At 36.1% G+C, this 27762-nt stretch overlaps 1 long non-coding RNA gene across 1 annotated transcript; it reads right to left on the bottom strand.

Annotated features, from left to right (window-relative positions):
• Positions 1-353: 353 nt before the first annotated feature.
• Positions 354-27570, bottom strand: LOC121832586 (uncharacterized). Its single transcript, XR_013042908.1, has 4 exons — positions 27423-27570; positions 14081-14168; positions 12555-12663; positions 354-1351 (listed from the first exon to the last, which is right to left on the bottom strand). It is a non-coding gene; the product is annotated as an uncharacterized LOC121832586 (long non-coding RNA).
• Between the last annotated feature and the right edge of the window lie 192 nt (positions 27571-27762).

Raw genomic sequence — 27762 nt, 5'->3', positions numbered from 1 at the left:
CACCAAAATTCATCTTAACCCTGAACACAGAAGAACCCAACACAAAAAAAAAATCAAAGTTAAGTTACTTAAACAGGTAAGTGAGTAAGAGGGAATCAGAGTCAACTCCTTACTGTGGGCTGTGACAATAGTGAGGCCATCAAAGAAAGCATTCAACAAGACTCTAGAAATTGTGGGTGACCAAGTTGTTAAAGCCTTCAGGAAAAAGAGTCCTCAGTATCTTGACATTTGTCCTCTGACTTGTACACACACACACACACACACACACACACACATGCACGGACACATACACACACACACACACTGTATAGGAATTATAATGTGGAGGAAATGATGGATTATTTAATGTAGGGAAAAACTGAAAACAAACTAAACTATATTATTTATGTTAAATACAATAAATATTAGACCAAACAGAAACCTTAACAGAGAGACAATACAATAAAGGGATTAGAATACATTTAAACAGATTCTATTCCTAACTGGGGAATGAAATTCAAACATACTCCAGATATATATCTCAAAGCAATTAAAGCAATGGCATTTGAAGTAGAAAACTATTCAATGGCCACACCATTAAAAAGAATGCACAATTACTAAATAAGCAAAGATTCAGACTAAAAACAGGCTGACAAAATATCTACTGCACAGAATTAACTTTTTTCTATAACTGCTAGTAACTTCTTGCATATTCTCTTAAATATTGTTTTCCTTGCTTTTGTACTTTCTTAGGTGAAGCTTATTCAAGTGGATCCAAGTGTGAATAAAATCTGACACCAGTTACAACAACAGTACGTTTACTATATAAAGCATATTTCTGCAACATTTGAATGTTATAAGCCTTATTTTGTTCATGTTACAAATGCATTAAATGGAGTTCACATACAAAACATTGAATTTCCACAGGTCCCCAGATTGGTAAGAAAATATTTTCTCTAGACACAATTTGTATAAAAAGCCATAACACTGGAAACCATGAGGTTTGGCTGCCTGATCTGCTCCCAATCTTTGTCAGAGAAGTTTCTTTTTGTAAGGGGTGACAGTCAATTACAGAGATTCAACACTGGTAAAAGTGCTGGGAAGAAGCTAATCTATATTAACCTCACCAAGGCTCAGGGGTTATCTTGGGAATGGAATTTGAAAGAATGTATGACCTAGAGGATGTTGAGGAGTACTGTGAAATGATTTTTTTTTTGAAAATGACATGGCTATTGTAATCTTGAACTTACAGTAGCAGTGATTACTTGTATATAACCCATACAAGATCAAGCCAGCCCAAATCCAGCATAAATGGGGTAGATGTTCTCCAGGCTGTATCTCACACTGAGGACCTATTAGCAGTGAATAATTACTGAGAAAGAGAGAGAGAGAGAGAGAGAGAGAGAGAGAGAGAGAGAGAGAGAGAGAGAGAGAGAACCATTTTTATTGAAGATATGACCATGGGTAGTTTTCTCACACCCCAGTGGCAGGTACCACATCCATGTACATATGGGCAGAACTAACTAGACTTAGTGGGTTAAAACACACACAGAAAGAACATGACATGAGCTGAGAGAGGGATGTGTTGGGGGAATGTGGAATGATTGAAGGAGCAAATTCCATATGTAGGAAATTCTCAGAGAAGGAAAAATTTAATGAAAATTTAAAAGTATACATTCTATAAATATATACCAATGTAAATAAGAAGTTATACAACATACACTCTTATCTAGTTGTATTCAACTATTCTCCATCAATGGCAGTTGTTTCAGATTGAAATTTTATAGGGAAAATTGGAGTTTTATCAACATTGAAAGGGGGCACAGCATTTTGAAATCATTCAGTTTTAGAATTAAGTTTCATTGCAGACATTTGTTAACAAACCCAAGCCCAAATCTTTCAACTCTCTTTATCTTATTACACCTTTCAGAAAGTGGATTTTTAAACCCTCCCATAATTTTGTGCAAGACTTGAACAAGAAAATAAACAAAAAACTGCCAGTCACACTACAGAAGTCTACCACTACTTTCTTTTTGTAAGTATGAATTATTGTAGGTTATTTATATATTAGAGAAAGTACACTACAACATGTTAGATTTAAAACACCAAGAAAAAAATTGAGTACATAATTCAGTGGCAGTGTTTGGCTAAGACATGTGAAAGCCTTAGTTTGGTGCCTCATTCCTTGAAAAAAGAATTCTCTAACTTGAAACAACAACAACAAAATAGAACACAAAGAACATGAGGGCTCATTTTAGGAACATGTGAGTTTTAAGAGACTAAAATGGTAAAGGCATAAATAAACGCTAGATTTTGTAGACGTGCAGCAGTGTGTGTCTACTGAACAGATGCGTTCTTCCTGAAATGCACATATCATTTGTCATTCCCAAGCTCTGTAGTTAGCTGAAGTTATGACCACAGGACAGGATTTCTTTTGCAAGTCCTCTGCACAGAACCACAGATTCACTGTCACTGGTCCTAAATATTGTGATTAAAACCAGAAAGAGAATAATGCGGTGAGCAGGGAAAGCCGTTACATTTTGTCTCTCCGTTGTTTACTGTCAAACAGTACATTCGACAACTTCTTATAGTTGACTTTTTACCCATGCTGGATACTTTTATGTCAGCTTGACACAAGCTAAAGTCATCTGAATGGAGGGGATTTCAATTAAGAAAATCTCTCTCTCTCTCTCTCTCTCTCTCTCTCTCTCTCTCTCTCTCTCTCTCTCTCTCTCTCTCTCTCTCTCTCCAGTTGTAGAGCATTTTCTTAATTAGTTATTGATGTGGGAGGGCCAAGCCCATCGTGGTGGTTGTCATCCCTGGGCTGGTGGTCCTGGGTTCTGTAGGAAAGCAGGCTAAGCAAAGCCAGGGAGCAAGTCAGCAAGCAGCACCCCACTGTGGCTTCTGCATCAGCTCCTGCGTCCAGGATCCTGCCCTGTTTGAGTTCCTCTCCTGAATTCCTTCAATGATGAACAACAGTATGGAAATGTGAGCCAAAGGAACCCTTTCCTTCCCAATTTGATTTTTGGTCATGATGTTTTGTTGCAGCAATAGAAACCCTAAATAAGGCAGTGCCCATTTATATGATTTGCTTCAAAGTATTTTCTTGGCTTATTTGTTTTTGCTTATTGATATATTCAAACTTACTTTAGAGTGAGAATATTAATTTTATGCAGAGAAAGTTACAAGCATTCCCGCCCCCCCATGACTTACAATGTGCCTTTTGTAATTCTTTTTGCTAGTGTCTTACCTGGAATGCTTTCCATTTTTGATGTGTTAGACACAGGCCATTTTCTGATCAATAATTCTTTATCTTTCCTTCTTTTTCTTTGCTGCACACTGTCTTGAATGATAAGCAAATACATATAGAGTATGTTCTTTATGTGATCTGATTTCTCAGAATTTCACACTTCATATAAAAAGGGCGATACCTTTTCATTTTATAGTTAAGGATTATGTCAGTATACTTAGTGTTGGAAAATTCACATTTTTCCCATTAATGATAACATATTCTTTCTCTTCCATTCTATAGGCAATGGAATGTGTTGTGCATTCTCTAATGAAACAAATACATCGGCATCAGATATTTAATTTTCACTCAAAAGGAATATATTGAGATTTCATAGTCTTCAAAAATCACTATAAAAGGACATTTTTTAAAGTTCTTGAAGTTCAACATAACTTTGAATTATGATTGTTTATCATCTAGTCTTAAAAATATCTCACTTTATGCCAGGTGGCAGTGGTGCATGTCTTTGTCTTTAAACCCAGCACTCAGGAGGCAGAGCCCAGGCAGAGCCCAGGCGGATCTCTGTGAGTCTGAGGCCAGCCTGGTCTACAGATTGAGATCCAGGACAGGCACCAAAAACTGCACAGAGAAACCCTGTCTCAAAAATACAAAAACAAAAAATCTCATTTTTGAGTTATTTTGACCTGCTAACTCTACCATTACATGACTTTTTTTATTTTTTATTTTTAAGGTTTTAATTTTTTATTTAATTATTTATTTATTTTACATCCTGACTGCAGTTTCTCCTCCCTCTTCTCCTCTCATTCCTTCGCCCCTCTCTTCTCCTCTTCACCCCTTCCTTCTCACACCACTCCTCTGTTTCTGTTCAGAAAGGATATCAACAAAGCATGGCATATCAAGTTAAGATAGGACTAAGCTTCTCCCTTTTTATTAAGGGTGGGCAAGGAAATCCAGTGTGAGGAATAGGTTCCAAGAGCCAGTGAGAGCATTAGGGACAGCCCCTGCTCCCATATTTAGGAGTCCCACAGGTAGACCAAACTACACAACTGTCACATATATGTAGAGGGCTTAGATCAGTCAAAGCATTCTCACTGGTTGTTGATTCAGACTCTGTAAGTTCCTATGAGCCAGGTTAATTGTTTCTGTGGGTTTTCTTGTGATGTACTTGATCCCCATGGCTCCTACAATCCTTTCTTCAGCAGGATCCTATGAGCTCGGCCAAATGTTTGGCTGTGGATCTCTTCATCTGTTTCTATCAGTTACTGGATGAAGGCTCTCTGATGACAATTGGGGTAGTCACCAATCTGATCACAGGAGACAGCCAGTTCAGGCTACTATCCACTATTGCTAGGAGTCGTAGAGGGGGGACAACCTTGTAGATTCTTAGGAGATTCCCTTGCATCTGGTTCCTCCCTGGCCCCAGAATGCTCCCCTTTCCAGTCATCTATTTCAGTACTCTCTCTCCTACCCACCCCTAGCTGGATCCCTCAAGTTCTCATCCTCACTTCCTCCCAGTCCACCCAGGAGATCTCTTCTATTTCCCCTTCCCAGGGAGATCCATGTGATTGGGCCCTCCTTATTACCTAGCCTCTCTCTGAGATTGTAGATTATAGTCTGGTTATCCTTTACTATACAACTAATATCCACTTATAAGTAAGTACATACTATAGATTTCTGGGTCTGGGTTACCTCACTCAGAATGATTTTTTTTCTAGTTCCATCTATTTGCGTGAAAATTGCATGATGTTACTGCTTTTGACAGCAGCTGAGTATTATTCCATTGTGTAAATATACCACATTCTCTTTGTCCATTCTTTGGTTTATGGACATCTAGATTGTTTCTATGTTCTGGCTATTACTAATAAAGCTGCTATATGTACATAGTTGAACAATTGTCCTTATGGTATGATTGAGCATCATTTGGATATATGCCCAAGAGTGGTATAACTGAGTCTTGTGGTAGATTGCCTCCCAGTTTTCTGAGAAACTGTCATACTGATTTCCAAAGTGGCTGTATAAATTTGCACCCCCACCAGAAATGGAAGAGTGTTCCCCTTGCTCCACATTGTCTACAGAATGAGTTGTCATTTGTGTTTTTGATCTTACTCTGGCAAGGTGTAAGATGGAATCTCAGAGTTGTTTTGGTATGCATTTCCTAGCTAAGGATGTTGAACATTTCTTTTTTTTTTTTTTTTTTAGGTTTAATTTTTTAAATTTAATTTAATTTTATTTTACAATACCATTAAGTTCTACATAACAGCCACAGATTCCCTTGTTCTCCCCCTTCCTGCCCCCCTCCCCTTCCCCCCAGCCCACCCCCCATTCCCACCTCCTCTAGGGCAAAGCCTCCCCGGAGGACTGTGAACATTTCTTTAGGTGTTTCTTTGCCATTTGACAGTCTTCTGTTGAGAATTCTCTGTTTTGGTCTGTACCCCACTTTTTAATTGGATTATTTATTTTTGATGTCTAATTTCTTGAGTTCTTTATATATTTTGGAGATCAGCTCTCTTTCAGATGTGGAGTTGGTGAAGATCTCTTCCCATTCTGTAGGCTTTCATTTTTTCCTATTGACAGTGTTCTTTGTCTTACAGAAGCTTTTCAGTTCCAAGAGGTCCCATTTATTAATTGTCAGTCTTAGTGTCTGTGCTACTGGTGTTCTATTCAGGGTAGTGTGCCAATGCATTCAAGGCTATTTCCCACTTTCTCTTTTTTCAGGTTCAGTGTAATAGTGTTTTCTGTTTGGTTTCAAGGCAAATATATGCTGTTTTCAGTATATACTTTTTATTAAGAGCAAATCCAAAAAGTATACGGTCAACTGAATTTTTTTTTTCCTACAGTAAAATCTCTTTTGGTTCTTAAAAATTAAACATATTGAATTTTTCTCCCCAAAACAAAACATTTTTTTTTAAATTTCAGCAGCAAAACAGATGGATTACTATGACATAAAAATATTCTATAGCAAATATAAAATTCAGGGTGGAACCATATTTTTGGTGAAAAAAAGATGATTCATCTTGCTTTGCGCCTTTTCCTGAAACTCACTTGGTAGCCCAGGCTGGCCTCGAACTCACAGAGATCCGCCTGGCTCTGCCTCCCGAGTGCTGGGATTAAAGGCGTGCGCCACCACCGCCCGGCGATGATTCATCTTTTAAAATCAGGTTTTTACACTAGAAAAATATATATACTTAAGACACATTTTTCCAACAAAATTTTTATTTGATAAACTACTCTCATTATTCCCACCTAATACATTTGGATAAGATACATTGATTCATTCATCGAAATTGAGCTCTTCATTAGATGATGTTTAAATATCAATCACCTTATGAATATTTAAGTTCAAGAAATGTCAAATGAAAGGGCTGCTCATCTATTTACTTTTAAGAGTTCTTCAGAAATATCAGCTAAAACGAGATCATGCATAGTGACAGTATTAAAAATTTTAAAAGGCTACTCTTTGCATAGTAATACTCCAAAATAATCAGAAGGGAAAATTAAAATATAGAACAACTTTTGCGTTTGTTGAAAGAAAGCTTTTTTGGTAGCAGAAAAACATGTTATATTTAATTTCAACAACATTTTCCAATTTACTTGATTAAAAATAATGAGCTTAATTCTAAGTTGATATTTTGAAATGAAAAACAAAACCATATGAGTCAATTTTTTTTGTGGTTAAATAAACATACTACAGAGGTCATTCTGTTTTTCATTGATTAATACTTTGAAACAACTCAGAGACAAATTTATTATTTTTTCTCATTTGTTTTTTCAGACAAATCTTTAATATTTTAAGTGTACTATATATTGCATTATATCTACAAACTAAGTAATACCCTCACAGAAACAATTTAGCTATATGGAAAACATTTTATTTGTATGATAAATATTGTTTTGGAAGAGATTCAGCAGAATCTTTGGGAATGTACATTTTTTTCCTATTGTGTTTATGTTAACTTATGGAGGGAGGCTGAAATGCTGGCCAGTGGGTACTGAATTGCAGATAGGGAGGATCAGAGTATACTCATACTGTTGGATGGTAAGGTGGACTATAGAAAACAACAATACACTGTTGATTTTAGAAAACCTAGAAGAAGTTTTGTACAACTAAAGTATAAATCTTTAAGAATATTATTAGGTATGACCTGACTTGGGCATCACTCAGCAGTCAATGTGCCACAGGTTCTCTAGTTAATATCTACATCTGTTTTTTATTTTATGTTAAAAAATCAATTCACTATTGAGACATGATGGTGCACATTGCAGACTGCAACATTTGGTTGACTAAGAAAAGAGGATCAGATTTTAAAGTCAGTATAGGCTTCATGGTAGGTTCAAGACTACCTTATGCTACAAGACACCATGCAGTTAAATCAAACAAACATGCCACCATGCAAAATACAAAGCAAATATTTTACTCAAAAACATAAAATAAAATGAATTTAATTAAAGAAGAAAAAATCTATCATGGATGTGTGGTGTAAAATTTTTATTCCTGGAGCCTTTGCAAATCATTGGAATATGACTAAGTTTAATAACAGTTAATTTCTCTGTGACCTAAAATTAATTTATTTAATTCATCAACACATGTGTATCCTTGGGGTTTAGTAAGATCAATATTCCCTAAGTAATATATACTGAGTTTCTTCTTTTTTCTTGAGCACAGAGAAAGGGATTGATACATACAACAGGAAGACTAGAGTCACAACCCAAAGTATATAATGAATTCTATTTTTCCTTTTGTTATTTGTAGGTTAAGGAAACCTACTTTAACATGGCAAGAAACAATCTGTCCTAACTGGGAGAATTATTTGCAGTCATATTTGTTTTCCAATGGCAGTTTGGTTTTTATTATAGAGAAAGAGAGAATAGTGGCATTCGTGGTCATGTGACTTCTCTGGGACATTTTATTCTCTCCAGTGTTGACATTTCATACACTTGTCCACACTGCTCCTTCTCCACCCAAGCAGATTTGGCTCAGTTCATCTCATTGACTCATCTTTTGTTTTTTGACATTACATTTAATCTCCTTGACACTCACAGACACGCTGACTTATTTCACTCTCACATTTAATGAAGAATATGCATGTCTCCTGTTTTGATTGGTTTCTTTATACACCTCCTTTAAAAATGATAACCCATCCCTCCAGCTATCCCCATATTTTAATTCCCATTTTATCTGTAGTTACTCCTTGAAGAATCTTTGACAATGAAAGAGATAGTCATAATAAATAAGTTTGTTTTTAGATTAAAAGTCTTTCTTTCCTTAATATATATATATATAAATATATATATATAAATATATATATATATATATATATATATATATATATATATATATATAAAATTTATCAAACTCCTAAAGTTTGAATTTTTTGGCTTGGTTTTATTTTACTTTATTTTTTTAAAATAAATAAATAAATATTAAAGCATACTATCAAATACCTATATGTAATTTTTTAGAAATTCATAAATATTAGAATATGATCATATTCATTTTCTTAGAAAAGAATATAGCATTTTACATGAAATCAAAAGCCATAATGGAATTTGATCTAAGCCTCTTGGTAACTTTTCAGTATTTAATGTTATCTCTCTTTTTTGGCATTAAATCCTTTAATTTTTTATTGAAAATTCATACAGTATGGTCTAATACCTGTTTCCTCTCTCCTATCTCTTCCCCCACTTGCCCACTCATCCAACTCCATGCCTTATTCCCCTCTCTAGAAAATAATAGGCAAGTAAAAGGTAAACAACACACACACACACACACACACACACACACACACACACACACACACAGACACGATTGGAAACCATCATACACAAGCAAAAGACCAGTAAAATAAAAAAATGCCCAAAGCAATATGAGACAAAGAAAATCTACTAAAAACACCATTATGTTCGCTTTGTGTTGGCCACCTACTACTGGATAGAGGGCCTGTCCTTAAGTGTGGTTTTATATACTCTCTGAGACTCCACTGGAGAAAACTGATTTTTTTCCTTTGCAAGTAGTCATCAATTGGAGCTAACTTCTTGGTTAGGAATCCACTTTCCCATCTCAGCATTTTATCCACCTGATTTGGATCTGTGCAAGCTCTTAGCGTGGCTCCATAGTCTCTGTGAGTTCACATGTGCATCAGTCCTGTTATATATGGAAGATACTGTTTCTTTGGTATCATGCATCCCTTCTACCTCTTACAATCTTCCCACCTTCTCTTTCACATAGCTCCCCGAACCCTGAGGGGAGTGGTTTCATGGAGACATCCCATTTAGGACTAAGTGTCCCAAAGTCTCTGCAAATTTTCCAGCTGTAGGTCTGTCTCTGTAGTAGTTCCTATCTACTACAAGAGGAAGCTTCTTTCGTGATGGTTGAGCAAGAATGTTCTGTGGTTTTGTCTTCCTTTATTAAAATTCATTTAATTGTTTTGTTCTAATCATTATATATAACTGTTCTTGTTAATGTCACAATACTATGTACCTCTTAGCTGTTCTCAAACTTGTGATCTTCCTACCTCAGCCCCCTAAGTTATGATTCCAGGTGTGAACCTCTACCCCAAACTATCAATTGCCTATTTTATAATGTATCTGGCACTTTGTAAAGCAAATAATACATGTTATAACATCTAGTCATAAGAACAAAAATGAGAGGCATATGTACTTACACTTTCTGTTGTACAAACTGGAAAACTTACACACAGAGCATTAACACACTCACATCTCTGAAATTATTGTCTGATTCTGTTCATATTAAGAAGCATTCTGCATGATTCCACATGTCATAATTTGTTCATGGCTTTCATTTTGAAGACATAGGATTTCAAATACTGTCTTAGGAACCTATCTGATCTATAGAGTAGTTAAAAGTATAACATTTCATGACAGACTGAAACAAGTACTCTTCAAAGTTCATGAAAGCTTGGCATATGGTAGCCACTCAATTATTTTTCATTAATGATGAAATGAATGAACTTGGTTATAAACTAATGTGTTAATCAGAGAACAGCAGAACTTTATTACTTCAAATGTCAAATTTGATTAGAAAGCAATACTTTGGACACCTTGAGAAGTAATTTAGTTAAAAGTATTTATTTTATATAGCATGTTCTCTTGTCATTTTGTATATGTAACTGTGTATGCATTTTTAAGAGTCTGAATTTTTTTGTCAATAGCTTCATTGGTGAACTAGGGCTTATGTTAAAGGTAAACTTTTGAAAGAGAAACATGATACAGAAAAAAAAATGTCTACTTTATAGAGAACAACCTAATACATAAGACGTCTTTCTCTAGGCATAGCTTCACTAAATCAAGGGTAATAGCATAACCTAATGCCTGACAATTTGCATTTTTCATATTTAATTTAAAATTTTCTGCACCAGCTATTCTTACTGGTATATAGTTATTGGATTTTCCACAAAATGAAAAGTGTGAGCTTTTAGTCCCAAGTTCCAAAAATCAAACAATATGTTCCTTTCTAACACACACATATTGAGGTGTCAACATTTTTCAGGCTGATTAAACCCCTTGTCACACAACTAAATAGTAAAACATAGCTTGGTTGTATGACTTGAGTTACTGAACAATGCATTTGGAGGGAAGTGCCTCCAAGGGAAAAATACGTATATTTTTATATGGTGCTAGCTTAATTTGTATTCCTCCAGACTACATTTAAAGTTAAAAGTTTATAAAAATTTAAAGTTTTATGGGTATTGCTTCCTACAGGCTTAAAAGCCCAGCTGACATTTATGAACAAATAAATTGCTCATAGAGTGAATATAGTTTTTAAACACTTACAGGGAGTCTCCAGCTCACATCTGCCAAGCATGAATGACAAGAACATTTTTAGCATTGAAGAAAATCTATAGTTTCATGCAATAATACAAAAAGGCAAGCAAACTGGCGTGTGGGATAATTTCTAAGGCAACACTAAGTACAGCTTTGGCTTGGGTGCTTAATGAAAGAAGAGGAGCATATTGTAATTTTGTAAGATTAAAGAAGTGTTAAAACACACAAGTTGAGCCAAAGCTACACCACTAAAAGTATTTTTCTTAACTTGACAACACCCAGGGTAGTCATTTTTATGCCAAATATCCAGGCAGACAACTCATTTCCCTCTGAGATTCAAGAAGTAATGATCAACAGACTTTCTCCACCAGAGGCAAACTTCACAAAGGCAGACAATCTAGCTGAGTGGAAATGCATGCCTGTGATCACATCATTTGGGATGTTAATGTTGGGGGATTATGAATTCAAAGCTAGCCTGCACTATAATGTGAGTTCTAGGCAGAGTGAGACCCTGCTTCTTATAACTTGAAACAATTAAATAAAACCCCAATATTAGATCTGGTATCAATAGTTAAGATGCTTAGCTGCTGCGTGTACTCCATCACATCTAATAAATGCTGATTAGCCCACAAATTATCAGGCTTGTATGGATTTCTGTCACTGTAAATTCAGAATCTGCTGGCATGCTGAAAAGGCAGGGGCAGGGGGTGGGTAGGCAAGGTTTACAGGCACACAGAGAATGAGAAAACTGTTTTGTTCCGGATTCTGGAATGTGAGGACACTATGAATCACTGAAAACACAAGGACATGAGCACTTGAAATGGCACTCCAGTGGCAGGAGTTAGGGCCATGTACTGCACACCAGGGATTGAGGAAATGCAGCTTCAACAGAAATTATTGTTCTGGAGGAAAACTACAGTTTCCCCTTACCTGACACATCATGTGCTTAACATGTTGTGTTTCTCCAATAACAGTTGGTAGCACGACATACATTGTGGAGAATGCAGATGGTTTTCTTCAGAGAATGCAGCAAGCCCAGCAGGCCATGCTGGGAATAACTAAAGCCTTAAAGCATATTCCTGTGAATGCTATAATTTTTAAACCCAGACCTTATTATTTGGAACCTTAACTTATTTTTTTTGTATTTAAAACATATGTGCTCTTGACCCACTTAAAGAAAACAAAAACAAAAACAAAAACAAAACCAGCAACAATATACCTGCCAGAAAAGAAAAGGCTAGTAGCATAAATGATTGAGGAGTCTGTAAACGTATCTTCCCAGGGGACCAGTAGGCTATTGAAGTTCAGATCAACAAATATCTTCCCCTCGTTATTTTTGCATGCTTCACATACTTTTTGCTTCTCCGAATGCCCACGTGTATTCTCTATCTTTCCAAATACTATACTTTTATCAGATGCTTTAAGGAATAAAAGAAGAAAAAAAAAACACCTCACTTTGATAGAATAGGGTATTTTAAATGTCATTACTAGCCTAAATGTTAAGTTTTGTTTTGTCCTAAACACTTGGAGAAATTGGTCTTACCTACATTCAAGTAAAATGTTCATCTTGTGCTTTGAGCAATGGTTTCAAGGAAAAAGTGTCATATAATTTCAGCCACATTTTAGTTAAAATTTTCTTGGTTGGATTATTCCTGGGAACAGTGAGAAACCAGGATATTAGAAATTAAGGAAGGGAATTGCTTACTTACATCAACTATGCTTTACCTCATATCATTTATGAGGTATCAAATACAGGTTGGAAATTTAAATTTGCCAAAACCAAATGAAAATCATTCTTTAGTTAATAATATTTTAAAAATGTATGAAATGAGACAACCAAATATTATTTAATGCGTCCATTATTAAATACATCTATTCAAACATCTACAACAGAAATGGCTAAGTTTGACACTCTTTTTTTGAATATTAGCACAGTTAAATAGACTATTATAGGCTGACATCTTCTAGGGTGACATTAATAGGCAGAATACATTTTGATTCACTGTGAAGTTATTTCCAGATATAGATGTCAAAACTTTAGAGAAAAAAAATACTATGAACCTATATAATTTGAGTGATTGAGTGCTAAAGTAATGCACTTTAGTATTTTTAGGAAATGACAGAGATTATACAGTAAGACAACAGGATAGAGAGTGAAGGAGTGGGTACTTGAGGGAGACAAGGTAGTGGAAGACAGGTTTCTAGGACAATCCAGCAAAAAATTGAATCATTGAACATGTGCATTATACAGAAATAGAGAGAGCTGGACAAACTACATGGCTGAGGAGAAGCACCAGGCCCTGAGAAAGAAACCTATTTGATGGTATTTGCAGAACAACAGGATGGGGTTAGGTATAACTTTGAGGTTGTGGGTGGAAAGACTGGTAGATGCATGTAAAAACAATGGAGATAAAAGTCATGGGCAGGAATAGTTTATTCTACAAAGAACAAGAAGCACTGGTATGGTTAAAGCCTAAGTAAGTGCATGTGTCAAAAGGAGCTGCTCACAGATGGCTATAGTTTAAATTCCAGCTCTGTGAAATAATAGCTATGATACTGGAAAATATTTTTTTTTCTTATCTATGAAATGGGAAAGTAAATCTAATTCTCATAAGAGATTGATGTCAGAATTAATATCACCATATGTGCATTACTATTTTAAATAGCAAAATCAAAATCATTCTTGCTACTTAAGGGAAATAGTGTAGGAAGCCAGTCAAGTGCAGGGAATCTGAAAGCATTTAGAATACTATAGCCTATAAAAGACTGTGCTAGAGATAAAGGAGTTCTGTGTTTGGAGTCAGTGTCAGAATGAACAAAATGATACTTAGATAGGAGAAGTTATTTCCAGATGTTTGAAGAAATATAGTAATGTCAGATGTTTCAAATGTGGTAAACAAGGTCACCTAAAAAGGGACTGTAAAAAGGGCCTTCCTACAAACAATGTTTCTTCAAGGAATATTGGCAACAGAATGCCCCTCCCTTCTGGATTATGTAGAAGGTGTGGTAAAGGCAAACATTGCACTAATGGATGTAGATCAACAATAGACAGACACGGTAATCCATTACCTTTGCAATTGGGGAACTCCCTGAGGGGCCTCTTGTAGGTCCTCATGACAAATTCGGTTTAGTCCTTTTCTGCCATCATAGAAGAAACCTATTTCCAGAGTAATTAAAGAACCCAATTACTATTGTAAAAAAAAACACAAAAAACATACTGCTCAGAGTGATAGAACAGCTAAAAAAGAGAGGACAAAAAATCCAGGAGAAACCATAAAGTGAATTTTTTGGTAAACGTCTATAAATGAACAAAGACCAAAATTAAAAATATGAATAAATGACATTCTCATTGAAAGTCTTGTAGACATAGGTGCAGACATAACAATAATTGCACCAGAATCTTGGCATCCAAATTGGCCTCTTCAGGTGGTAAATGTTCAGCTGTTAGGGATTGGAACATTATCTCAAATTAAACAGAGTGCAAGATGGGTCTAATGTATAGGGCCAGAAGTACAGAGAGGAAAGTTAAAGCCATATGTGGCTAATATAGCTATAAATTTATGGGGATGTGATTTATTACAAAAATGGAATATCCAGATTAACATTCCTCTAAACTCAGAAACAAACCATAAACTAACATATGTTTCTGAGAAAAATATTAGAAGGTATTACAAAGAACAGGCACTGACCATCCAGATTGTACAAGAACAGGGCACAACAGCTGCTGATCATTCAAAGAAACCAACAACCCTACCTTTACAATGGTTAACAGATAGCCTTTATGGATTCAGCACTGGCCTTAACAGAAGAGAAACTATAGGCCTTTGAATAGCTGGTACAAGAGAAGTTAAATGCTCAGCATACTGAAGAATCAACCAGCCACTGGAATTCTCCTGTATTTGTTATTAAAAAGAAATCTGGTAGCAGAGGATGGATGGAATTGACTGACATGAATTGGATGTCACTCAGGAGATGAGAAATAAGATGGCAGTCTAGTAACTAGTCAATAGTTGTCATAATTACTTGTATAGGGAGAACATTGGAGGAAGTGTTTGAATGACATCAAAAAGAACCAAGATCAGCCGGGCGTTGGTGGCGCACGCCTTTAATCCCAGCACTTGGGAGGCAGAGCCAGGCGGATCTCTGTGAGTTCGAGGCCAGCCTGGGCTACCAAGTGAGCTCCAGGAAAGGCGCAAAGCTACACAGAGAAACCCTGTCTCGAAAAACCAAAAAAAAAAAAAAAAAAAAAAAAAGAACCAAGATCTTTATTTGGATATATGAATTATTATGTCAAGTAGACATTTATATATGGAGAGATTAGTAGAAATTTAGGTATGCAAATATGATGATATGCTGAAGCCTGCAGTCATAAATTTCAGTGTTTCACCATTAGATAGTGTTTCAAGCCTTAGAAATAAGACAAAGAATATTGAGAACCATTAAAAACTGGATGGATTAACTACAAAAAACATGTAGCTGTCAGACAGCTAGGAAGAATCAATCAGACCACCATATTGTAGGAGATACATGAAAAAGAATTTATAGATGGGCGAGGAATGACAACTCTTCAATTTGTCATGATATAGGTCGATGGTCGTTTCATAGGAGAAACAGTCATGACCACAGAGCAGTCTGGTTAAGATGAAAACTGAGTAAATTAAGAAGAGCTGTGAGATTAAATGTGAAAATGAACCAATGAGTTTTTAAAAGATTGTAGAATATGACTAGGAAAACCAACATTTAATTGAGCTCCAGAAAAGTAGTTATTTATGAAACTTGGAAATATTTTAAAGGAAGTATAGTGGAAATACCGAAGATATTGCATTTTATAGTACAGAATGTTTATAAAATAAATATTCTGTTCTGTATCAAGGTTTGGAAGGTGGCAAATGTATGAAAGAATAATTGTGTAGATCTAATGTCCAACTGTGGGCTACAATTAATAAAATTATTATGCTGTGTTTGATGCTTTGCTAAATGAGTAGATTTTAGCTGCTCTAGAAGTACCCACACTCACACCTGTACCTACAACACTCAAAGAAAATGGGTTGCTACATGAAATTATGGATGTATTATCTTATTTCATGATAACATTTTCATATTTATATCTATTTTACAACATATTGTGTATATTAAATATATGTAATGCACTTTTAGCATAAGTAACATATGGAAAAAGAAAATAAAAAAATAGAAAAACAATAATATTGGAGAAATATTAAAAGCCTCCCTTTTATAATAAGATTTTCAACAGGTCAAAACATTAAGTTAGAAGGATTTAACTTGCAATGTGGTCATAATAGGAGATGTACTGATGAAACTGATAGGTGAATTATAGTCAGGTTTTTCTTTGGGCTGCCAGTGTACATATAAGAATATGGTGACTTATTATTAATTATGAAAGCTCAACCTTAGCTTAGGCTTGTTCTCAACTAGTTCTCATAATTTGAATTAACCCATTTATATTAATCTATGCTCTGCCACATAGCATTACCTTTCTTCCGTCTCACACATACTGTTTTGTCTCTGTCTCACTGGTGAATCCGTGTGCCTAGATTCCTTCTTCCAGTTTCTCTCTCTGCCTGGAAGTCCTGCCTATTCTTTTCCTGTCTAGCTATTGGCCATTTAGCTTTTTTTAAACCAATCAGAAGGCATCTTGGCAAAGACATATATTTTTCTGTGTAAACAAGTATTCTGCAACAGTAAGTTATAAGCTAAATATGCTAATGACAATTTTGGAATGATAAAAAGAATATATTTAGTATTGCTTCATTCTATTAATTTATCTATTAATAACTAGAACAAATATTTGCATAAATATGAAAAACATGTATTAAGGGTCATAAAATGTTTAATTACTTTTACCAGTTAATTCTGCGAAAGAATTATATTTTGAAGAAATAACAGACCAAAAAATCTAAGTAATGAGGGCAACAACTACCCTTTGATTCAGCACTTAATATTGCACTCACATTGTGCTGATATGTAAAGCATTTGAATTTTTGTTAATTCATAATATAGTGAATTACTTAGATTGTATATATTAGTATATATTATTTTTCATAGTTAAGCCTGCAGAAAAAGCAATGAAAAAGTGTGAAATTGATTATTTTGCTCTTTTACTATTTCTTGAATGTTGTGTGTGTGTGTGTGTGTGTGTGTGTGTGTGTGTGTGTGTGTGTGTTATCCAACTGCAGAATGACTTAGCAGTTTCTAATACAGAGATATCATTTTAATGTGAACATATATGGGTCATAAGACTCTAAATCTCATGAAGCTAGTCAGCTTTCCTTGTTATTGTATTGCTAGTAACAGGTCAAATTGCTCATTTAATTATTTAACTAATTATTTAAATTATTATTTGCTGAGGATTAATAAACTATTGGAGCATGAAATAGTTTGATGAAGGGATACAATCCTGACAAATGTAAATATGACACCAGAGAAATCAATGTTGAAATTAAAACAAACACAAAGCATCAACATAAGCTGAATTCAGAATTTATTTTTATTTTTGTTACTGATTATTACCTAACTTCTCAAATACTTTTGAAGTGTTAGCATGCATTCATTATATACAGTTTCTTTATGGTATCTTCATACAAGTAAATCATTTATTTTTCTCATATTCCTCCCCACTATTAACCCTGCTTTTCCCATCTGTCTTGCTAGTGTCTTTTCTCTTCCCAAGTAGTTTGTCTTCTACTTGTATGACAATATGCATATGTTAATATTTGCACTTAGAATCCACATATGAGAGAAAGTTGGCAGTGTTTTTCATTCTGTATCTGGCTTATTTTACTTAACATGCTCTCTATCTCCATTCATTTTTTTCACATGGCATAATTTAATTTTTCCTTATGACTTAATAAAACTATAGTGTGAGGTCTAGAGATATAGCACAATGGGTGGGTGCTTGATTGGTATGTCTAAGGCCACACAAACATTCTCTAGCACTGAAAGCAAGGAAAAAATACCTATCTTTATCTATATCACCTATATTTGCACATCAATTTTTTTCATTTTTCTTTATTAAGAATTTTTTTACTCACTCTACATACCACCCATAGCTCCCTCCTCCTTCCTCCTCCCACCCTCCAGCCCTCTGTCACTAGCCACCCCACATCCCCACATTCCCCAAATCAAGGTCTCCATGGGGAGTCAGCAGAGCTTGGCACACTGAGCCTAGGCAGGTCCAAGCCCTTCCCTACTGCACCAAGGCTGTGCAAGGCACCACACCACAGGTATTGGATTCCCAAAAGCCTGCCCATGTACCAGGGACTGATCTCGATCCCCCTGCTTGGGTTCCCCCCCCAAACAGTTCTAGCCAAACAACCGTCTTCCATATCCAGAGGGTCTAGTCCAGTCCCATGGGGGCTCGACAGCCACTAGTCTATAGTTCATGGGCTTCCACTAGTATACATCAAGTTTTAATCGACTTATCTGTTGATGGGTCCCTAAGTTGATTCCTTAACTTATTGTTTCCTTCAGATAGTACGCAGATTTAGTTTTTTTTTTTTTTTCGGGGAAATATGATCAGAAGGAGTATATATAGATGATATGACAGTTCTGCTTTTAGTTTTATGAAGAATGTTCTTAGCGATTTCAATCATGATTGATCCAATTTGCAACCCTACTAGCAGTGAATGAGTTCCCCTTTGGCCCATCCTGTCCTCAACATAATTGTTTTCTTAATGATAGCCATTCTGAGTAGGGTAAGATAGACTGTCCAGGTAGTTTTATTTTGTATTTGCCTGAGGTTAAAGAACATTTCATGAGTTCCCACTAGTTTGGTTTCGTTGTCTCTGTAGATTTCCCCATCATGATCTTGATGATTTCCCCATCATGATCTTGATGCCTCTTGCTCATAGAATCCCTCTTGTCTCTCTTCAAGTGGACTCCTGGAGCTCGGCCTAGTGTTTGGCTAGACAGGCCAACAAGCTCCAAGTACCCTCCTATTTGTCCTTCTCCATTGCTCAGATTACAGGTATGCCATGCTACCTGGATTCCTAGGTGAGGTCTAGAGGGTCAACTCAGGTGTCATGGCTTCATGGCTAAGCCATCTATCTGTTCAAGCCCACTCTGCCAGACTTTGAAGAACTTATGGGTGAGAACAAAAATTATACAATATCTATTAATACATCTCTTTTGAAACATGGTGCTTCTGACTTGTCTAATTTGCCATTAATTTGAAAAATGAATATCAAATATAATACTCCAAACAGTTCTTCATTAATAATATAAATATTAAAACAGTGTGTGTTTTTATTGTGTCTGTTTCTCTAGCTGGTGAGATTGGGTATGGAGTTTTCAATTTTTAATCAAAACCTAGACTAATTCATTGCTCCAATTATTTTTTATTTGAAAGATGTTCTTTTCTTTGTCAAAACATTTAAATGAGATATCGTAAATTAGTTCCCATTTGCCTTGTAGCTCTTTTATTATTAATCATGATGACCAGGAACCCTTTAAAAACCTACTCATTTACTATCTATTTCCTGGAACCATTTGCCCTCTTTTGTTAAAAGGTCCATTCTGTCAATTGCCTAAGCAAAAATGTTTTGTATTTTTTTTATAAAGTAAAAGATCACTTTTAGCTAACTCTTTATCACAACTGAAGGTACATGATCCATAAACATTCAGTTATTTATTATTTACATGTATTAAGCATATGTACAAATCACATATGTACACATAAGCAAGCTAAGTATGTCAATACATATAAAATATGAAAAGCATTAAATAATCCACAACCTCCCAAGTTAAAGTCAATTTAAGAAGAAAAAACATTTCCAAACGACATGAAAAGACCCTTTTCATAATCCTGAGAACATTTTACACACAGCTGTCTTAGGGTACTTTCTGCTAAACTCCAGAGTTTGTGCTTTATAGCCTAGTCCTTATTTTCCTTCACTATGCCTTTTATTTATTTATTAGCTTACTGGTTTTCCTTAGTTGTTTCTGTCAACACAGTGAGGATGACTAAAATATGATATGTCTTTTTTTCCTTTGTAATTATACTCTATGTTTATTTTTCAATTTTGCATGTTTGTGCTGTTTTGACACAAGAGCTATATGGTATTATCCATACTCTCATTCTGCTTAAGGAAGTTGAAAATGTTGATATCAAAAACATTTCTTTAAGAAGATAACCTTAAGGGAAAGGAAATAGTAGTAAGTAGGTGATATCAAAGTAGAAGGGAGGGTTGCTGGGAGTATTAACCCAAAGAAGGGTATCCCGTTCTTTAAAATCTCATTTTGAAATCTACTATCTTGCAATGAAATAAAAAAAAAATATAATGTAGAAAAACTACAGTTTGAAGGGAGAGTCTTTGAATGGCTGGAAGAGGCTGCTCCTAGAGTTTTTAGGACAGATATTAAATCACCATTACCATCACCACTACCATCCAGTACTAGGGGTAGAATATTTCCTTATGAGGTTGTTGATGAAGTTTGTCGTAGAGGCCACCCCCTGCCAAAAAAAATAGAGGGTATTACTCTTCTTCTTGATTCCTACCAGAACTAGTTGGCAAGACCCCATTGCTGAAGACACCATACATCTTGGTTGCATAAAATAGGGAGATTTAGCAGGATTTTTCCTTGTTGGCTGTGCCAGTAGATCCTCTGCAAGCTGCTGGGGGAGCCAACATATCATTGGTCTTACCAAGCTGTGAATGCTACAAACTATGAGACTTACCAAGCTGTGAATGCCACAAACGATGGTTCTGAGGGTATCAACCACTCTGAATGGATTTGGTACCACTCAGAGGAGGGGAGTCATGTTTTTTAATGTAAACTTGATCATAACCCACAGCAGGGAATGTCATAGATCTATGGTGTATACAGTTTAGGTACATTGACTCAGTGCCATACTGCCTTCTAAATTAAATATTCATGTTTGTACAATAGACAAATGATACTTTGATTGTTAATCAGAGAAACCCTTTTCCAGTGAATAATGATGACTCTACAACACGCTGAGAATATGTGAATTTTGAGTGCTTAGCCCTAAAGAAGACATTTATATACACCCTCTAAGTTTCATGGAACATTCTGGAAGAAGTGGTGGAAAAAGATAAGAGACAGAAGGGAGGGAGAAGGCTATTCACAGCAACTTCAGAGCCCTGAACTCTCTATACACAAAGGCAGCTTTATCAACGGTTAAACATGAATGGAGGAGGGACACAGGAGGCCCTAACAATCACTAATAAATTACTTGCTACTGATAAATTCTGGGAGAGGATGAGTCACTGACCCCAGTTATGTACTCATGGGTGACCACACCAGGTTCCAATGCATAGTTCCAATCCAGGGACGGAAAGATGGCCCTGTCTAAGCCACAACTCTGTGAAGCTGGAGAAAGGACCAGTTGTGAGGACTGGTAGTGGATAGGAGATAAAAGAAAGTGTGGGGAGAGAGCAATTAAAATATATTATATACATATATAAAATTGACAAAGAGCAGACTTTTAATAACAAAATAAAGAAACACAGTCTTTTAAAAAATCAAAACAAAACAAAAACAACTAATAAAGAACCATGACCACAAATATATGAAATTGAAAGACTCTGGATATTGGCAGAAAATGTATTAAAGAAGCAATAAGACTTTATATGACGTTGACTGGACCACAAACATAAAAAAGTGTTTCTAAAAACAGACTAAGTCAGTATAAAGGAGAGTGGAAAGTGAATTACTGAGGGATCATAGAAATATAATCATGGCAACTAATGTTAATTCCTGTTTAGAATTTTGAAGGTTTAATTCTGTTGCATTTTCTGCCTCATAATGATAGGCAGAATAATATACTGAAAATAATAATGAAGACCTATGACTACCTTAACAAACATTTTGTGACCTGAAAAAGAAGTCAATGTACTGGACTATTCTGAATAAGTCTGGTCTGGTGATGCTACACTGAGCAAATTTCTATCTATCTATCTATCTATCTATCTATCTATCTATCTATCTATCTATCTATCTATCTATCTATCTATCTTACTATCATCTATCATTTATTTCTTTATATCTACATATATATTTGTCTATGTATCATCTATCTATATCTATCTATATATTATCTATCTCATTTATTATGTCTACCTATCTATCTATCATCTATCTCTCTACCCATCTCTTTATTATCTCTCTATATATCTACATTATTTATCCTCTATCTATCTATCTACCTTATCTATCTATCTATCTATCTATCTATCTATCTATCTATCTATCTATCTTCTGTCTATCTATGCATTAACTATATGTATCATTTATCTCTTTATCATCTATCTTCTATCTACCCATCTATCTATATTTATAATTTATCTCTATGTATGTATGTATGTATGTATGTATGTATGTATGTATGTATCTATCTATCTATCTATCTATCTTTCTGTTTAATGTACTTGGCATTCCCTTGTTGTATAAGGGACAAAGAGATGCTTTATTTTTTTTCTTCTAAATTTATTCAAGTTGTTCCTCAGTATTTTTATTAAAGTATACAGTATATTGTGATTACTCTCCAATTACCTCTTTCTCTGCTGCCTTATCAACTTCCTTTCTTCCCTATAAGTTCTTTTTTATATCAATAAGCATTTGTTTTGTTTTTAGACCAAGTGAGTCTATATGACTATGGGTTTTGAAGCCCCCATCAAAACCTCATAGGCTTTTACAGCTAATGGCATTGACACCCCATTTCCCAGTACTCACTAGTTCTGGGCAGGGGAGAACAGGACTCCCAGAGCTCCTCTCTCATCCACGGTTGGCTCTTGACAGGCCTATGTTCATGCAAGCAGGCTCAGATACATGAAGTTCATGATTGGAATGACTTTTTAATGCCCAGAAAATGTTATTTAACCTTTAGTTATTCTCAGGACCTAGAGCTGTCATATGTCTCTGCATTCACTCACGTTCACTTCAAAGAGGCTTCTCTGATTAAGGCTGAAAGTTGCATTTGTCAATGAATATTTTAATAGTACTCAAGCTAGTTTGATACTATAGCAATTTGGTTAAATACCAGTAAGGTTCAGGCAATGGGCTTTTAACTGGAGTTCATAGCACTAGAAATGGATTCCTTGCTATAGGTTGGCCTCAAATCCAACCAAAGAGTGATTGGTTACCACTATAACAATTTTACCTCATATATGTATATAAACATCTTAGATGGAAGGTTGATATTGTAGTTAATTTAGTGTAAAATGAGTTGAGACCATTGGTCTCCTTTCTTACCCAGTATCTTATGTGACTGTGAAGTCTATTTGAGAGAAATAAAGCTTTCATGTCAGTTTTCTGTTGATTTCTATTTATCTTGTCATCAGGTTGTATTGTGTCTTCAGTATTATGGCCTTCTCACATAGTTCTTATGGGTAACCAAGAAGAATGGTAGGGATCTGCATTTTGCATTTTTTTGGGGGGGGGTAGGCCTTCACGGACAATAAATAACTCCAAAGTGGTATCTACACCGGGCAATGGAAATTTTTGCTTATAGCCCATGACTTTTAATAGCCTTGTCCAGCCTTGTAGAGTATTGTTCTTTAAACTATTTTATTTAGCTAGTTTTAAAAATTGAATTTCAAAATATTAAATTTCTGTATGAGATTTTTGAAAATCCTTAACTTTCTTTTTCTCTTTCTGTTTCATTCTTCTTTTCTCTCTCTCTCATCTCCCCAGCTTACTTCCCAGTATAAAATTTCCTGTCTCTGTATCTTGCCTATTTTCATATTCCGATGTTCTACTAGCCAGCTTCCTTTAATGAATAACCCAGCAGCTTCTCTCTAGCCTTCTGGCTTCTGCAAGTACTCCAGGTTAAACACACCACACTAGAAATCTGAAGTTAGGGTCCACCCATAAGGGAGAACATATGGCATTTAGTCTTTTGGGTTTGGGTTACTTGACTCTACATTTTTTTCCTAGTTTCATCCATTTACCACACATTTCACTTTATTACAGTTGAATAAAATTCCATCATATATGTGTACTACACTCTAATCACACATTCATCAGCTGATGGACATACAAGCTGATTCTATTTTCTAATTATTGTGAATACAGAGAAGAGGGCATGGCTATACAAGTGTCTGTAAAGCAGGTTATAATAGACTACTGGCAATGGTCGAGAGAGTGCCTGAGGTGACCCACTCTGGTGATCAGATGGGTGAACTCCCTAACTGTCATGACTGAACTCTCATCCAGTGACTGGTGGAAGTAGATGCAGAGATCCACGGCCAAACCCCAGGTGGAGCTCCAGGAGTCCAACCGGCAAGAGAGAGGAGGGATTTTATGAGCAAGAGGTATTGAGACCATGATTGGAAAAAGCACAGGGACAAATAGCTAAACCAGTGGAAACACATGAACTGTGAGCCAATAGCTGAGAAGCCCCCATGGAACTGGACCAGGCTCTCTGGATAATTGAGATAATTGAGATAATCAAGTTGATTAGCTTGAACTGTTTAGGAGGCCCCTGGGCAGTGGGACTGGGACCTGTCCTTGGTGCATGAGCTGGCTTTTTGGAACCTAGGGCCTATGCTGAGACACTTTGCTCAGCCTTGGTACAGGGAGGAGGGAACTGGACCTGCCTCAACTGAATCTACCAGGCTGGGCTGAATCCCCAGGGGAGACCTTGCCTTGGAGGAGGTGGGAATGGGGGTGGGTGGGTTGGGGAGAGGTTATGGAGAGAGGAGGGAGGACAGGGGAATCTGTGGCTGATATGTAAAATTAAATTAATTATCAAATAAAAATATTTGTTAAAAATTACTAATTAAAAAGTAAATAAGAAAGAAATTTTATTCAAAAAAAGAGAAATATCTTGATTGCAAAGGAGAAATATATATTTCAGGGAGGACCACATGTCACAACAACATGGGACAGAGAGAAAGTATAGAATTACCTGCAGGGGAATAAAAAGCCAAATAATTTGGTGAATGAGTTTAAGAGTTTGGTGGTGGTAATGGAGAAGTCATGAAGAGTAAGCACAAAGAGTGTTCAGCACACGGTGCTCTCCCGGTACACCTCCGGTTTTTTCTCTGGTACTTCTCATCTTTCATGTTGACTTCACTAGGCTTTCATTTGTCTTTTACACTAAATTGTAAGCTTCAATAGGACAGATTGGAGGATCATATGTATAAAAAAAAATCAAGGACAGTAGCGATCTTCTGCAGAGAGTTCTCCAGAATGAGTAATAGAGAAGACAAAGATCCAAACAGTGAAATGTGAGTGCAGAGAAGGCAAAGGCCACACACACCAAGGCAAGCAAAAGCCGTAGGGCCTCTTGCTAAAGGAATTCAAGATGAGATATCAGGACACTTGGGGGTTGACACTATGATGTAGTTTAGTAGCAGGTGTGTATATGATCCATAATATGTTTTGTGCTGGACCTATAGATTCAAGAGTGACTAACATTTTTATACTAAATGCTGTATTATGGATGCCATATTATAGTGAACACTTTTAGAGAAAGAGAATCCAAAGAACAGAAATCTGGAATGATTGAGGACAAGTGGGTAACTGAGAATTGGAGAATGAAAAATTAGAATATCCACCAAGGAGAATGCAGACAGCTAAAAGGAAAGGAATACTATAAAGAGTAAAATCGCCACCAGGTATGAAATGTTGCAGGAAGCTTTGCCTGAAAAATGTTATCTTAGGGAATAGCAGTTGAGAGTAAGCATTGAGCGTTGGTTGGACAGCTTTCTACAGTGGCAGGGACCCAAGACAAGTACAAAAGGCTAAGGAGTACTTGGTACCTGGGGAGATGAGAATGTAAGTGTGAATGCTCCTCAGAACTCATCTGAACGTGTAGAATATTTCCAATTTACGAATTTTCTGGTTGTTAACAAATAGATTTGTCAAAAAATCAATTCTCTCTGATGTATTTTGATTTTAATGAGAGTTTTATAAAGGATGAAATCTTGATTTCAAAAACAAAGCATGTCATCACAGGGCAATGGTTGGAGAGAAACATCAACACACACTATTTCTGATGCAGCTAAGTCATACCAACCAGAGTCCTTTGCCCTTTCTTGCTCATTTGCACAGCAATACTTGGCTCTTCCACACCCTGTGCCCTCTGCAGACACACAAAGCAGCCTAATGCACACACAGCTTTGATTTAGCAGAAAGTCAACAGGTGCCCAGCAAAGCTTTGCAAAAGCTTTTGCTTTTTTGGCTTTTAAGCCGTGCCTCTGTAGCATGACCAAGTTGGTACTGGATTGCTTGATTTATTTTTCATTTTTTCCTTGGATGTATTAATAGAACAATCAATCAGATCTTGGCAGGGATCAGAATTGTCCATTAAAGGAGGCCAATACAATGAATCATGCATAGATTTGCTTTCTCCCTCCTTCTGATAAACAAATAGACCTGACCTTGGTTGTGCAAATGTTTCTTGCAAATGCATTGCATAGGTTTTCATAGTACATGTGATGTCTACATTTCAAAAAAAATTGGGGTGAGTCTTTCTGCTCTATAATCCTTCTGAAAAATGATACAAAACTTATTAAATATGTAGTGTAAATATACTTAATCAGGTGGCTCTATGCATCAGGTGCTCCAGACATTTATTTAAGTTGACAATTACTTAGGCAGAAGTTGGAATAAGAGACGACCAGGAATGTTAGGTTTGTTGTAATTTTGCAAGAGCATGCCTGTTTTGGATGTACCTTTTACCGAACCTTAGCACCGCTTTAGATTATAATTGGAGTAGATGATTCACATGTTAAGAAGGTCAAGGGAATACAGTGGTAGGCAAGAAAAACAGATTTTTTTCCCCACCAGACTTACTTATTATTTTATGTCAGAACTTATAAAATGGAGTTTTGATTTTGGGTACAAATTTACCCGAGAATGTGCCAAATGAATCATGACAACTCAAAGCCACCCTGAAGAGAAATCAAATAGCCTTTCCAAGGCAGCTCAGTTTTCCAAGTGTATTTGGATCACAGTTTTATAAAAATCTATGCACAGGCTTCTATGATCATTAGGGATTAAGAAATTTGGTACTACCTTATGCTTGTAACCATGCAATCGGCCTTTACTCTAGTGAAAATCCTCCCATCAGGAAGCAATGGCTGGGGGATTCTGCTCTCCTATTCACTTTAGCACACCTTTGTAGTATCTGTGAAGCAGTTTCACTGCGCGCTGGTTACTGGTTTAGCACACTACAGCTTGGATGGCAATGTATACTTCTCAACTGAGCCTCATGAGAGAGAGCATTCACATAGCTAGTTAAAAGAAGAAACTTTATACTCACACACAGCCAGCAAAAGAGAGTAGATGCCAAGGACTCATGGTGAGCCAGCGCCCCAAGGCTGAGGCACGTTGCCCAGTGTGACTGGAATTTCATGTGTGAATGCCCCATTTGCACTGATGCTCAGGGATCCCAGACAGCTGTCTACCTTAGGTTTTATACCTGGGAGGAGGCCACAGGAGGTGCCATGCCAGACTTAAGCGTTCCAGCACATTATGCTTTAGGACTGGCAGACGCAGAGCCTGTGGTGACCTAGCAGGCTCTGTTTATCTCAGAATGTTTCATTCTCAGCACGTCCTACAGTTATTCTTGAGGACTGCAGGAAAGAAATAGAGGATGTCAATGCAAAGCTCCAGGTCTTACCACAAAGCAATAGAGTTCTGGAGCTAGATATAAGTGATCATGGCCTCGGGACACAGATGTACGTTATCCCTATTCCATGTTCTAATGTGGTGGCTGCTTATTGATGTTTTTCATAGAAACAAAACAATAAAAGTCATAA

This window comes from Peromyscus maniculatus, chromosome 10 (genome assembly GCF_049852395.1).
Source record: "Peromyscus maniculatus bairdii isolate BWxNUB_F1_BW_parent chromosome 10, HU_Pman_BW_mat_3.1, whole genome shotgun sequence".
Taxonomy (NCBI): Eukaryota; Metazoa; Chordata; class Mammalia; order Rodentia; family Cricetidae; genus Peromyscus; species Peromyscus maniculatus.
The sequence above is the reverse complement of the archived record's forward strand: the minus strand, read 5'-3'. Positions and strand labels throughout refer to the sequence as shown.